The sequence below is a fragment of the Neophocaena asiaeorientalis genome, unplaced genomic scaffold (genome assembly GCF_003031525.2).
Source record: "Neophocaena asiaeorientalis asiaeorientalis breed wild unplaced genomic scaffold, Neophocaena_asiaeorientalis_V1.1 scaffold311, whole genome shotgun sequence".
NCBI classification, from domain to species: domain Eukaryota; kingdom Metazoa; phylum Chordata; class Mammalia; order Artiodactyla; family Phocoenidae; genus Neophocaena; species Neophocaena asiaeorientalis.
In genome coordinates this window covers 690,599-705,107 of record NW_020174266.1, presented here as the reverse complement: position 1 = coordinate 705,107, position 14,509 = coordinate 690,599, and the positions used below count along the sequence as shown (strand labels likewise).

Sequence of the window (14,509 nt, the reverse complement as noted above, 5' to 3'; positions counted from 1 at the left end):
AATTTATCTCATTCAGTAGTTGGTTAGAGAATTCTGAAGGTCTGAGAATTAATTTCCATGGACCTTAACTTCTCTGATTTCTAAGTTCCTTATTGGAAACCACAGTTTCTCTTGGCCAGTTTCATTTTTCTCTGTGCTCATGAAGACTAAATTTAAATCGGAGCCACAGAATCCATCTTCTAGAGTCAGAGCACTAATTTTTTAGCCATTGCTCAGAATTCTCCAGTAGAAATGCTTCCCTCCCTCAAACCTTCCATGTGTGCTCTGTTTCTGCATATGACAGAGAGAATACTTTACTATAATCCTGAATTGGGGTTTATCGCCTAGGGTTTATAACATAGATTTTCCCGACATCTGCATAGGCATTTTACACCCCTACAGAATCACATGGTTTTATGTTATTCTCCATCCTTTGTGGTGACTTTGTTTCCATTTTTTCACATATTTGCTCCTGTATTTTGATTATTATAGTCTTTTCGTCGGCAAGTTAGTATGTAGCTTGATGTTATCTACCTCTTACAATAGCAATAATATCAATAGTGCCAATAATAATAATAATTTATTAAGTGTCAACTAGGCACAAAGTGCTTTTACATAGTATATCAAAATTAAGGGTTTTTAACTGAAAGTAACAGAGAATGAAACCATGGTATCACAAAAAAGTAGTTTATTTTTGTTTCATTTTTTTGTTTTTTATGAGAAAGATCATTTAAATTTTATCTATCATTTAAAAACTTGACCAACTAAAAGTTTTTTTTTTTTTTTAATTTACTTACCTATTTATTTATCATCATGATTTCTGGGATAATGCAATAGCATTATTCATTTTTTAAAAAACATTTTTATTGGAGTATAATTGCTTTACAATGGTGTGTTACTTTCTGCTTTATAACAAAGTGAATCAGTTATACATATACATATATGCCCATATCTCTTCCATCTTGCGTCTCCCTCCCTCCCACCCTCCCTATCCTACCCTTCTAGCTGGTCACAAAGCACCGAGCTGATCTCCTTGTGCTATTCAACTGCTTCTCACTACCTATCATTTTACATTTGGTAGTGTATATATGTCCATATATACACTACCACTCTCTCATTTTATCCCAGCTTACCCTTCCGCTTCCCTGTGTCCTCAAGTCTATTCTCTAGTAGTTCTGCATCTTTACTCCCATCTTGCCCCTAGGTTCTTCATGACCATTTTCTTTTTATTTGTTTTAGATTCCATATATATGTGTTAGCATACAGTATTTGTTTATCTCTTTCTGACTTACTACACTCTGTATGACAGACTTTACCTCCATCCACCTCACTACAAGTAACTCAATTTTGTTTCTTTTTATGGCTGAGTAATATTCCATTGTATATATGTGCCACATCTTTATCCATTCATCTGTCAGTGGACACTTAGGTTGTTTCCATGTCCTGGCTATTGTAAATAGAGCTGCAATGACATTGTGGTACATGACTCTTTTTGAATTATGTTTTTCTCAGGGTATATGCCCAGTAGTGGGATTGCTGGGTCATATGGTAGTTATAAGACACTGATAAAATTAAAGGTGATACAAATAGATGGAGAGATATACCATGTTCTTGGATTGGAAGAATCAACATTGTGAAAATGACTATACTACCCAAAGCAATCTACAGATTCAATGCAATCCCTATCAAACTACCACTGGCATTTTTCACTCTTAAAAAAAAAAAAAAAAAAAAAAAAAAAAAAAAAGTAGTTTATTTTTGTCAAGTAGTGAGAGGTTTGGAGTTGACAGCTGCTAGTGCTGGTCCATTTGTTCATTGTTACCCATGATGAAGCCTCTACTATTCTCATGGCTTTTTCCTCATTGTGGTAAGATGACTATATCAGCTCCAGCTGTCATGCCCACTATCAGGAAGTAGGAAGGAGGAAAGGACAGAACCTGTATCAGAAAAATAAAAGCATTCCTAAAGATACAGCCAACTTCACTTGTGTCTGATTGGCCAAAATGACAACATACAACCACCCTGGCTGGAATTGTCTGGGAGAAGAAATTTGAGAGTGCAGTTTCAGCCAACTAACTCATGTTATCTATATGTTTTCCATACCCACATTATCTTATTTTACAAATCTCTGACACTGTTATTCCCCTTCCCATTTTATATTTAAGGATATGGAAGATCAAAGAATTGATGTGACTAACCTAAAATCATACCACTGGGAAGAGGAATAACTGGGATTTGAGCCAATCTCCATCTTTCTCTGAACTCCCATTCTTTACACCTTATTACACTCTATCTCAAGATTGTTTTTAAAACACCAATAGTCATAATTCAAGCAGTGTTGAAGGAATAAATGAGTGATTGGCTTCCTAGATTGTGTGCTTATGTACCTGACTCTATATGAGAGATAGTTCTATTAAGGACATTATAGGCTCCCAATCATGAGGCTCAAATCCTTTGAGTCAGCTTTGAGAGATGGGTGGAAAGAGCTTAGAAGTCACCAGCCTGGGTTCAAGTCCCAACTTCACCACTCACTAATATATTATTATGAATCTGTCACTTAATCTCTCTACACCCTAGGGTTCTCACCTTTCTCTTTGCCACCATTCTCTCCAAGTGCAGTTATGTAGTTATTGCAGCCCAATTAACTGTCAAGAAGTACAGTTTCATCTCTATTATTCCTCTGCTCAAAAATCATAAGTATGTTAGTCACTGTGAACTGGCTACTCAAAAGGGACTCATAAGTATCTTTTCCCTTAGCATTCTTTACCACTGTGGCAGGAAGTGTAAAATACTCAAAAAATTTCACCCTCCCCTACAGCTATGGATGGCATGACATATTTCTAGTGAGATGTAAGTGAAAGTTTTAGGAGGGAATTTGTCCCTTTACCCATAACCCTTCTTCCTGCCTGTACTACAGACATGAGGCTAGAGGTGGAGCAGCCATATTGTGACTATGAGGTGGCAAATATGAGGACAGAAGCCATGTGTGGAGAATGACAGGGTGGGGCAAATGGAAAGAGCCTGGGTCTCCCATGGCATCACTGAGCCACCATACAGGCTCTGGACTGCCTGAACCCTGACTTCTCATTTCATGGGATAAACAAACTCCCTTCTGGTTCAAACCACTGTCTGTTATGTTTCTCTGTCATTTGCAGATAAAACAATTCTTATCTGATATAATTTCCTACTGGGTAAAATATGACCTCTTTAAGTCAGTATTAAAAATTCTCTAGAGTCTGGCTTCAACCTTCTTTACAGATCTTTCTTCTACTTCTTCCATTTCCAAATTCTATTATTTACCTAAACCAAATTGCTTACTGTTCCCACCTCCACTTCAAGGCTAGGCTGAAGTATGACCTCTTCCTCCAACAAGTTTTTCTCATAGTACCTGACTGGTGTCATTTCTCATTCCTTAGAACTTTGAGATTTTATAACCCTTATCACTTTCTCTCTGAATTACAGTTATTTAGGTATCTGTCTCATCTCCCCTTTTGTGAACTCCTAAAAGCCTAGTGCACATACATATACAAACACCACCTCAATCTCCACACAGCATCTTGCCCAGGTGGGTCCTCTGTCATAATGGATGGCTGGTAGTACATGTGATTGTTTTGGGTTCTTTCTCTTTGTGCTAGATACCAAAAATAATCATTGCTATCTCTTATTTGTCCCTACTGTTGTTTGAATCTTTGTCAGTTGAAACAGTTTTCTTATTCAGATGTACATACTTTCCTAACTCTTTTGACCTACTTATGAAAACCTGGGAAAGAGGAGAAATGGCCTTGTTTGTGGTTCTTGGTTTACAGGACTCTTTCCAAGCTGTTTGCTATGCACTGAGCAGAAGCAAACTTTCACTTCTCTCCTTGGCAGGCAGATTGATCTGTGTTGCTATAATTACTGTCACCCAGCTCCAAATGCAACAATCTTGGGATAAGTAGACTGAAGGAAGCTTTGAATACGAGGACCAAATATGATTCTTGTCTTCTGTGGAGCTGAGCACAGTGCCTTACAAATGCTAGTGACCCAATAAATATTTTTGATTGATTTGAAATTGTGATTTGAGTCCAAATTTTCCAATAAGGTTTTATTGCTTTGAATTACTGTTCACTCACTTATTATTTATGTGTAGTATTCATACTTTGACTACTTCTCAAACAGATTTGTGGTAACTGAAATCTACAGGTACACTATAACCATTAAGCCATTCAAGTGAAGTTAAAAAGACAAAATCCAAACAATAATGGCCAAGTGGGGTAGAATCTTAAAGTTCAACTCATTTATTCCTCCCAACAAAATTATGGACTTAGTGTTTTTTTACAAATGAGAAAGCCAAGGATCAGAGAGGTTGAGCAGATAGGAACAGACCTTACTCTCATGAATTTCAGAGCCCAGAGTCAGACCCAGCATCTGCTGGCTCCATGGTCTGTACTTTACTCTACCTCACATTGCAACAGAACTAGAATTCCACTCACCCTGCCTGCTCTGTTCTCAAGAATGAACTAAAAGACAGAAAAGAGATGGATGATTTAGAAAAAATATATTACAACAACCATAAATTAACTAAAATGTTTAGTTCTGTGATGTTTCCTGCAAATTCCTATGCCATTGGCACAATAATGGAATGTCAGGAGTGAAGAAACACTAAAAATCATGTAGTTTTGCTCTCTCCCTTTTTCCAAATGAAGAAACTAGGGAAAGTAAGTTGCCCACGATACTCAATATAAATGCTTCATCTATGCCAGCTTATTCCTCCAAGAATTGTTTACTAGCTGGGAGACTCCAACTCCCTTTCTGTCTAGGGATTGGGATTATAATCAAATCCATCTCAAAGGATGGATGTATCCAGTAGGCCCCCATCTATTAAAAGAGCTTTCACAGAAGCCTTAGCAAGCAATGTTTGGTCATCTGTTTTGTTATCTTTGATGGTAACTTTATTTTCATAGATGTAGGTGAACCTTCCACTTGGAATTTGTGGTTAAATGGTAAGTGAACCCATTACTAACTTTGTAAAGGTAAAAATGCTCTTATGAGCAGGGACGTTTAATTGGAAGGTAAGTAAGTGTGGCGGCTAGTCTCCAAAGTTGGCCCCCCAATGCACCATGCTTCCCAGGAATCATTCTCTTTTGTACCCAGGTGATGGTGCCTTTGATTCTTGATTGGCCCAGTGTGACCAACAGAATGCAGTAGAAGTGGTACTGCATGACTTTCAAGGCTAAGTCCTAAGAATCCTTGCAGTCTCCCCCTGGGTCTCTTTTTTTTCCCCACCTGGGTCTCTTGATGTTCACTCCTGGGTATTTCCATCTCAGAACCCAACTAATTTGTCTAAGAAGCTGAAGCCACCTGGAGAGGCCATGTGTAGGTGTTCTGGTTGACAGGCCCAGTGGAGCTCTGAACCAACTTCTAATATTAGCTGCCAGTCTTGGGAGTGACTCATCTTAACATCCAACCCAGAGAATCTTCAGATGACTCTAGTCCCAGGTTACAACCACATGAAAGAGACCAAGGAAGGGCCTCCCAGCTGAGGCCAGGCAATCTACAGAACCATGAGTGATAATAATAAATCATTATTTTGTGCTGCTGAGTTTTGAAGTGGTTTGTTATATAGCAATAGATAACAAGCTTCTTTCTGGATGCCCATCCTCTAAGCAGGGGAGTATTTAGAGAAACCCTAACTTTATCTAAAGACTAGCTTTTTTTTTTTTTTTACTCCTCTCTATCAAGAATAAGGTCAAGAATAGGGCTGACCATGAAAGATTATATGAATGGATTTAGAGATAGGTTCATTTAAGATAGGAATCCTTAAACCTTAATATGTGTCAAATTTTCCTGAGGGCTCATTTACAATGTGGGTTCTAGGGCCCTACCCCAAAGATCTGATTCAAAGGGATCTCAGATGGGATCTAGGAATTAGATTTTTTAAAAGCACTCAAGTGATTCTATCAGAGTAGTTCTGACTTTGTGGAACACTGCGTAAAGATGAGACAGATCAATCACACTTTTGAGTTGATTTGCAGGAGGATATTGTTACTCCAGGAAATTTTTATAGTTGGCAGCTATAGCTTTTATAGTCACTCAGTCCATCTTTGTCTAAGACCACACTGCTAAATTCACCCACAATGCTTAAAACACCTCTGGAAATGGCTTTAAGGAATGGGTCTTTAGAGATGTTGCATGTGGCTGAGAGAAGATTCATCACCCTACCCACCCTCACTACTGGGCTGGCCATATCTGTGAGATAGCTTGGAGAGACATAATCTCATTTTTGGCCTCCTGCACTATTTTGAGTGTTCCTCTGCTAATCTCTGCACTCTCTGCCCATGACTAAGGACATTCCTGGAGGACCCATAATGACTTTTAACAAAGTCTTAGAAACTTCATCTTTCCCACTCTACTCATTGCCTGACTCTAGTGCATATTTTCTGGGGCCCAGTGGCCAAAATTATATCTGTTCAAAGACTAAGATGGCAAATCTGCTTTGCTGTCTTTATTCTGTCAACAGGTATTTAGCACATGACTATTACTCCAAAGCACTGGGTGGATTTTGAAGGTTGAAGTGAAGGAAAGATGGAAAGAAAAGGAAGGCATTGGTTCCTTCCTGAAGGGTCTCCCAGTTTAATAACATGGCTGGGATTGCCATGACAACAAACCAATACATCCATGTGATAAGATGATAAGATGGGGAAACTAGAACAGCTGAAAGGGACCAAGAGAAAGGAGGCTATTAGCTGTATATGGGCTCAGGGAAGGTATCAAGGAGGTCATCTTACGAAGATATATAAGATTTTAACAGAGTAATACATGTTGTAAAGGAGAGAAGAAGTGTATTTTAAGAGAGGGGAAAGAAAGAGCAAATATGGGGAGTTGTAAAAAGTATATGTTTGAGGCAAAGCCAAGAGTTCACTTTGGTAAAAATGAAGGACACTGAGAGAGGTGACAAGAGCTAAGAGTGAAAACTTGAGTGGTGGATTGTACAAGAGTGTGAATGTCATATCCAGTGGTTGGACCTTTATCCTCTTCATCGTGGGGAGCTAGCAGGGAGATTTCAATCATTCAACAAGTCAGGCCTCATTTTAGTCCCTGAGAGGATAACACCTGGAACAAAATAAAATTAGATGAAAAAGTTCTGCTGACTTAGAGCTTGCATTCTTGTATGAAGACAAATACAACAAACAAAATAAGCAAAATATGTTGCATGTTAGGTGGTGCCATGGCTAAGTTGTTTCCCAGAAAAAGATATGTTGAAGTCTTAACCCCTGGTACCTGTGTATGCAAACTTATTTGGAAATAATCTTTGCAGATGTAATCAACTTAAGATGATGTCATACTGGATTATGGTGAGCCCTAAATTCAATTGCTGTTGTTCTTGTAAGAAGGTCATGTGATGATGAAGGAAGAGATTAGAGTGGTGCATCAGTAAGCCAAGGAACATCAAGTATTCACGTCAACCACCACAAGCCAGGAAGAGGTATGGAACAGGTTCTCCCTTAAAGCCACCAGAAAGAATCAGCCTTTCCAGCACTTTGATTTCAGATTTCTGGCCTCAAGAACTGTGAGACAACAGATTTTCATTGTTTTAAGTCACCCAGTTTGTGGTGATTTGTTACAGCAGCCTTAGGAATCTAATATAGATGTTAATAATTGTTAAAAGAAGAAAATGCTGGAAAGGGGAATAGGAAATGCTGGGAGGGTGGGAGGAGTGCTATTTTAAATAGTGTAGTAATAGAAAGCTTTACCGAGAATAAGACATCAAGTCAAAGACCTGGATGGGTTAAATTTGCAAGCCGTTGGATATTACAAGGAGAATGTTCCAAGCGGGGGAAAGAGAACAGCAAATACAAAGGTCCTAAGAGAACAGCAAATGCCCAGCCTGTTCTAGAGGAAGCTAAGAGGCAGAAGTAGGGACTAGGAGAAGTAAAGGGCAATGATGTCAGGGAGATTCCAGAGGCCATATCATGTAAGGTCTAATAGGCTATTATAAGGACTTTGCTTTTACTCTGAGAAAGATGAGGGACTTCTGTAGGGTTGTAAGTAAACAGACAATCTACTTTATGGTTTAAAAGAATCACTCTTTATTGAGAACTGCTGAATGGATTCAAAGGCCAAGTCCGGGCAGCCAGTGAAAAGACTATTACAACAATCCAGGGGAGGGTTATTGTGTCTTGACCCAAGGTGGTAGCAGAAGAGTTGGTGAAAAGTATTCGAATTCTGAATATAATTTGAAAGTTGGTCAAAAAGATGGGTTAAATATTGAATGTAAGTGAAAGAGAGGGGTCAAGGATGACTTCAAGATACCTGTTTGAATAGTCAAAAAGATGGGGTTATTTATCATTTTGCAGAAAAATGCAAGATGAGGTTTGTGAGAGAATATGAGTTCAGTTTGTGGTATACTGGGTTTGACATACTGATCAAACATCTAAGTAGATGTATTGAATAAGCAGTAGGGTATATGAATCTAGAATTCAGGAGAGTGCTAGGCTAAAAGTAAAATACGAAGTATGTTTAACATAGATGGCATTAAAAGCCATAACTGATTAAAGCAAGCTAGAGATAAAGCTCACAGACTAAGCCCTGGGGCACCCATCATTAAGATGAGGAGGAGTAATTTAAAAAAAAAAAAGAATGTATATATCAATATATGTAGAACTGAATCACATTGCTGTAGAGCAGAAATTAACAAAACAGTGTAAATCAACTATACCTCAATTAAAAATAATATTAAAAAAAAGAAAAGATGATGAGGAGTTGAGGTAAAATCAGCAAGGGAGACTAAACTGAAGCTGCTGTGAAGGAGGTGAAAAGTAGAAGAGCATGATATTGTGGGAGCCAGGAGAAGAAAGTGTTCTCAGGTGGAAGGAGCTGCATGTGTGTCAAGTATGATGAATACTAAAACTGACCATTGGATCAACAATACTGAGGTTGGTCAAGGGTCATTAGTGACATTGACAAGGACAGTAGTAATGAGTAGAAGAAGAAAAACATGATTAGCATGTGTCTGTGAGAAAATGGGATGTGAGTTGCAGATGATACTGACAACTCTTGAGGAATTTTGCTGTAGAGAACAGCAGAGAAATAGGCTTATATCTCAAGGGGGAAGAGTGATCAAGAGAGGATTTTGTTTTTAGTTGGGAAGAATAACAGCATGTGTATAAGATGATAGAAATGATCCAGGTGAGGGAAAGAAACCTGTTTATTATTTTTAGTTAGTTTGCATATATGCAATATATATGTCTATGTGTGTATACACATATATATACACACAAGTTCATTGATCTTCCCCAAATAAAAGCAAACCAAAGTTTAGTTCATTCAGATAACTATGGAATAAATATGACAAGGTTATGACTATTAATAGTTTGATGTTATTCCTTCTGGACCTGTACTACACACATAAAATCTATCCCATTGATGAAGTGTTCCACCTGTACCACCAGTAAGATGGGCCCCGGCATAATTACATTTGTTGGGAGCACAACCTCTCTTTTCTAAGAGAGGTGCCAAACTAATACTTTATTCCAGGAAAGGAGAATAAATAATGACTTCTGAGGTTTTTTAAAGGAAAACTTGCCTGGACCCCTTGGTGGATTCCCTAGAGATGGAAGAAAGGTGGCAACACTGGGTCTCTGAGCTGGTAGATTCCAGTCTTGACTCTGCTCTCTCCCTGGCAGGGGCCTGGAAGTTGCTTAGAGTGTTGAGCACGGAAAACCACACTCTTAGCTGATGTTAGCTCAAAAGGCATGCTGAGCATCCTCCACTGAGTGCCAAGTATAGATGTCTAGGTCAGGGAAATCATTATAGCCAAGTACCACCATCGTAAACCCCACTGTGGGAAGCAAGTCTTCACAGTCACATCTTGTGAAAGTCAGCCACATTCAGCTGCATCATTTGAGGCTGGAAGTTAGATTGACATCCTCCCCCAACACACACATACAGACACAAAATAACCCACACAACACAAACATGTACTATTCACAATTGGCATTCACGAGGCTCTAAGGTTTTAGGACAATTTTGGGGATGGGTAACCAAAAGTGAGAGATCTTGGATTTTCTTGTACTAAGGCTCAAACGGTCAGCTGGGAAAAATAAAGAGGGGTATGATGATATAATACTATGATTTTTTTTTCCAAGAAATGCAGGCTTTAATTGAATTCTGTAATATAACATTTGAGTTTTGAATGATAAGAGCCATAATTTTAGATAATACTTGCTATAAAATAGTTCCAAAATTTTCTAATACAGCAGTTAAATATATTCATTTGGACTACAAACAACTGTGAGAAAATGCTAACATACTCTTCTCCTTTCCCCCTTTCCCATCTTCAAGCTGCAGAAGGTGGCAAAGGAGTTTTTCCAGATGCCTTTCTATCTTGGGTTGGGAATAATGACGCCATGTCCATAGCCACAGTGTTCTGTCCAATTGCTTGTAATGCCATGGAGAAAAATCACATAACCAATTACTTGTAATCATAGGGACCCTGCCAACAAACTTAAATTCTTCCTTCTCTAAAATATTTCTTGGTAGATAGTCCTAGTTATCCCTGCATCGGCAGGCAGACTCTCAACCACTGCGCCACCAGGGAAGCCCCTAATATATTCTTTCTCTATTTAAATTTCCATTTTTTTTTCCTCAATGCTCCTTGACCATACTTTACTTCAAGTAATCTCTCCTATCTCCCAGTCTACTCAAGAGGCACCAAGGCTCAGTAGGTGTAGGGAATGTGGTGTAATGAAGACCAACAGGCTGTGGACTAAAACTAGTCTTAGTTCAGATTAATAGTTCACTATTAATGTCCTTGCCATTCATAGAGAGTGCTTTGGACAAGGTACTTAACCTCTCTGATTTGCTTCTTACTTTAAAACGGAGATGAGACCTAATGACTTCAGAACATCCAGCAACAATGTCCCGCACAAATGCTAATGCTATTTTTATTGGTATTATTATCAATATTAACCCAATAATCTCATTTCTAAAAGATCTCAAAGCCCTTTAAAAATCACTAAGTTTAAAATACCTCAGTATTATCTATATCATTCTATATATATATAATGGATATATAGGTATCTATATACCTATATCTCTATACAGATCGATACAGATGGATATAGAGATATTCTCTCTCTCTGTTACTCTGTCTCTGTGTAATTTTATTTTATTTTTATTTATTTATTTATTTATTTTAATTTTTGAATTTTATTTTATTTTTTTTGTACTTTTTTTGTGCCAGCACCATATTGTCTTGATTACTGTAGCTTTGTAGGATAATCTGAAGTCAGGGAGTCTGATTCCTCCAGCTCCAATTTCTTCCCTCAAGACTGCTTTGGCTATTCGGGGTCTTTTGTGTCTCCAAGCAAATTTTAAGATTTTTTGTTCTAGTTCCATAAAAAATGTCACTGTTAATTTGAATGGGATTGCATTGAATCTGTGTTAATTTTCTTTTTTTGTAGTATCTTTTATCTGGTTTTGGTATCAGGGTGATTGTGGCCTCATAGAATGAGTTTGGGACTGTTCCTTCCTCTGCAATTTTTTGGAAGAGTTTGCGAAGAATAGGTATTATTAGCTCTTCTCTAAATGTTTGATAGAATTCACCTGTGAAACCATCTGGTCCTGGACTTTTGTTTGTTGGAAGATTTTTAATTGCAGTTTCAGTTTCATTACTTCTGATTGGTGTGCTCATATATTCTATTTCTTCCTGGTTCAGTCTTAGAAGGTTATACCTTTCTAAGAATTTGTACATTTCTTCCAGGTTGTCCATTTTATTGGCATAGATAGAGTTGCTTGTAGTAGTCTCTTAGGATGCTTTGTATTTTGGCGGTGTCTGTTGTAACTTTTTCTTTTCCATTTCTAATTTTACTGATTTGAGTCCTCTCCCTCTTTTTCTTGATGAGTCTGGCTAATGGTTTATCAATTTTGTTTATCTCCTCAAAGAATTAGTTTTTAGTTTTATTGACCTTTGTTATTGTTTTCTTTGTTTCTATTTCATTTTTTTTTCTGCTCTGATCTTTATGATTTCTTTCCTTCTACTAACTTTGGGTTTTGTTTGTTCTTCTTTTTCTAGTTCCTTTAGGTGTAAGGTTAGATTGTTTATTTGAAATTTTTCTTGTTTCTTGAGGTAGGCTTGTATACCTATAAACTTCCGTCTTAGAACTGCTTTTGCTGCATCCCATAGTTTTTGGGTCATCATGTTTTCATTGTCATTTGTCTCTAGGTATTTTTTGATTTCCTCTTTGATTTCTTCAGTGATCTCTTGGTTATTTAGTAACATATTGTTTAGCCTCCATGTGTTTGTGTTTTTTACGTTTTTTTCCCCTGTAATTCTTTTCTAATCTCATAGCATTGTGGTCGGAAAATGTGCTTGATATGATTTCAATTTTCTTAAATTTACTGAGGTTTGATTTGTGACCCAAGATGTGATCTATCCTGGATAATGTTCCATGTGCACTTGAGAAGAAAGTGTAACCTGCTGTTTTGGGATGGAATATCCTGTAAATATCAATTAAATCTATCTGGTCTATTGTGTCATTCAAAACTTTTGTTTCCTTATTTATTTTCATTTTGGATGATCTGTCCATTGGTGTAAGTGAGGTCTAAAGTCCCCCATTATTATTGTGTTATTGTTGATTTCCTGTTTTATAGTTTTTAGCAGTTGCCTTATGTATTGAGGTGCTACTATGTTGGGTGCCTATATATTTATAATTCTTATATCTTCTTCTTGGCTTGATACCTTGATCATTATGTAATGTCATTCCTTGTCTCTTGTAACATTCTTTATTTTAAAGTCTATTTTACCTGATATGAGTATTGCTACTCCAGCTTTTTTTTTTTTTTATTTCCATTGGCATGGAATATCTTTTTCCATCCCCTCACTTTCAGTCTCTATGTGTCCCTAGGTCTGAAGTGGGTTTCTTGTATACAGCATATAGATGGGTCTTGTTTTTGTATCCATTCAGCAAGACTGTGTCTTTTGGTTGGAGCATTTAATCCATTCATGTTTAAGGTAATTATCGATATGTATGTTCCTATGACCATTTTTTAAATTGTTTTGTTTTTGTTTTTGTAGGTCCTTTTCTTCTCTTGTGTTTCCCATGTAGAGAACTTCCTTTAGCATTTGTTGTAGAGCTGGTTTGGTGGTGCTGAATTCTCTTAGCTTTTGCTTGTCTATAAAGCTTTTGATTTCTCTATCTAATCTGAATGAGATCCTTGCCAGGTAGAGTAATCTTGGTTTTAGGTTCTTCCCTTTCATCAGTTTAAGTATATCATGCCACTCCCTTGGCTTGTAGAGTTCCTCCTGGGAAATTAGCTGTTAAACTTATGGGAGTTCCCTTGCATGTTATTTGTCATTTTTCCCTTTCTGCTTTCAATAATTTTTCTTTGTCCTTATATTTTGTCATTTTGATTACTATGTGTCTCAGTGTGTTTCTCCTTGTGTTTATCCTGTATGGAACTCTCTGTGCTTCCTGGACTTGGGTGGCTATTTCCTTTCCCATGTTAGGGAAGTTTTCGAGTATAATCTCTTCAAATATTTTCTCAGGTCCTTTCTCTCTCTATTCTCCTTCTGGGACCCCTATAATGTGAATGTTGTTGTGTTTAATGTTGTCCCAGAGGTCTCTTATGCTGTCTTCATTTCTTTTTATTCTTTTTTCTTTATTCTGTTCCGTAGCTTTGAATTCCACCATTCTGTCTTCCAGGTCACTTATCTGTTCTTCTGCCTCAGTTATTCTGCTATTATTCCTTCTAGTGTAGTTTTCATTTCAGTTATTATATTGTGCATCTCTGTTTGTTTGTTGTTTAATTCTTCTAGGTCTTTGTTAAACATTTCTTGCATCTTCTCCATCTTTGCCTCCATTCTTTTTCCGAAGTCCTGGATCATCTTCACTATCATTATTCTGAATTCCTTTTTTTGGAAGGTTGCCTATCTCCACTTCATTTAGATTTTTTTCTGGGGGTTTATCTTGTTCCTTTATCTGGTACATAGCCCTCTGCCTTTTCATCTTGTCTATCTTTCTGTGAATGTGTATTTTGTTCCACAGGCTGCAGAATTGTAGTTCTTCTTGCTTCTACTGTCTGCCCTCTGGTGGATGAGGCTACCTAAGAGGCTTGTACAAGTTACCTGATGGGAGAGACTGGTGGTGGGTAGAGCTGACTGTTGTTCTGGTGGGCAGAGCTTAGTAAAACTTTAATCTGATTGACTGATGTTGGGTGGGGCTGGGTTCCCTCTCTGTTGGTTTTTTGGCCTGAGGTGACCCAACACTGGAGCCTAACTGGGCTCTTTGGTGGGGCTAATGGTGGACTCTGGGAGGACTCAAGCCAAGGAGTACTTCCCAGAACTTCTGCTGCCAGTGTCCTTGTCACAATGGTGAGCCACAGCCACCACTTAACTCTGCAGGAGACCCTCCAACACTAACAGGTAGGTCTGGTTCAGTCTCCCCTGGGGTCACTGCTCCTTCCCCTGGGTCCCGATGCACGCACCACTTTGTGTGTGCCCTCAAAGAGTGGAGTCTCTGTTTCCCCCAGTCCTATCAAAGTCCTGCCA

General features: G+C 38.0%; 1 protein-coding gene across 1 annotated transcript in view; it reads left to right on the top strand.

The window, feature by feature from the left end:
- Window positions 1-14,509, top strand: part of CA10 (carbonic anhydrase 10 (inactive)) — a 563,265-nt gene that overhangs the window by 266,610 nt on the left and 282,146 nt on the right. The window lies entirely within an intron of this gene.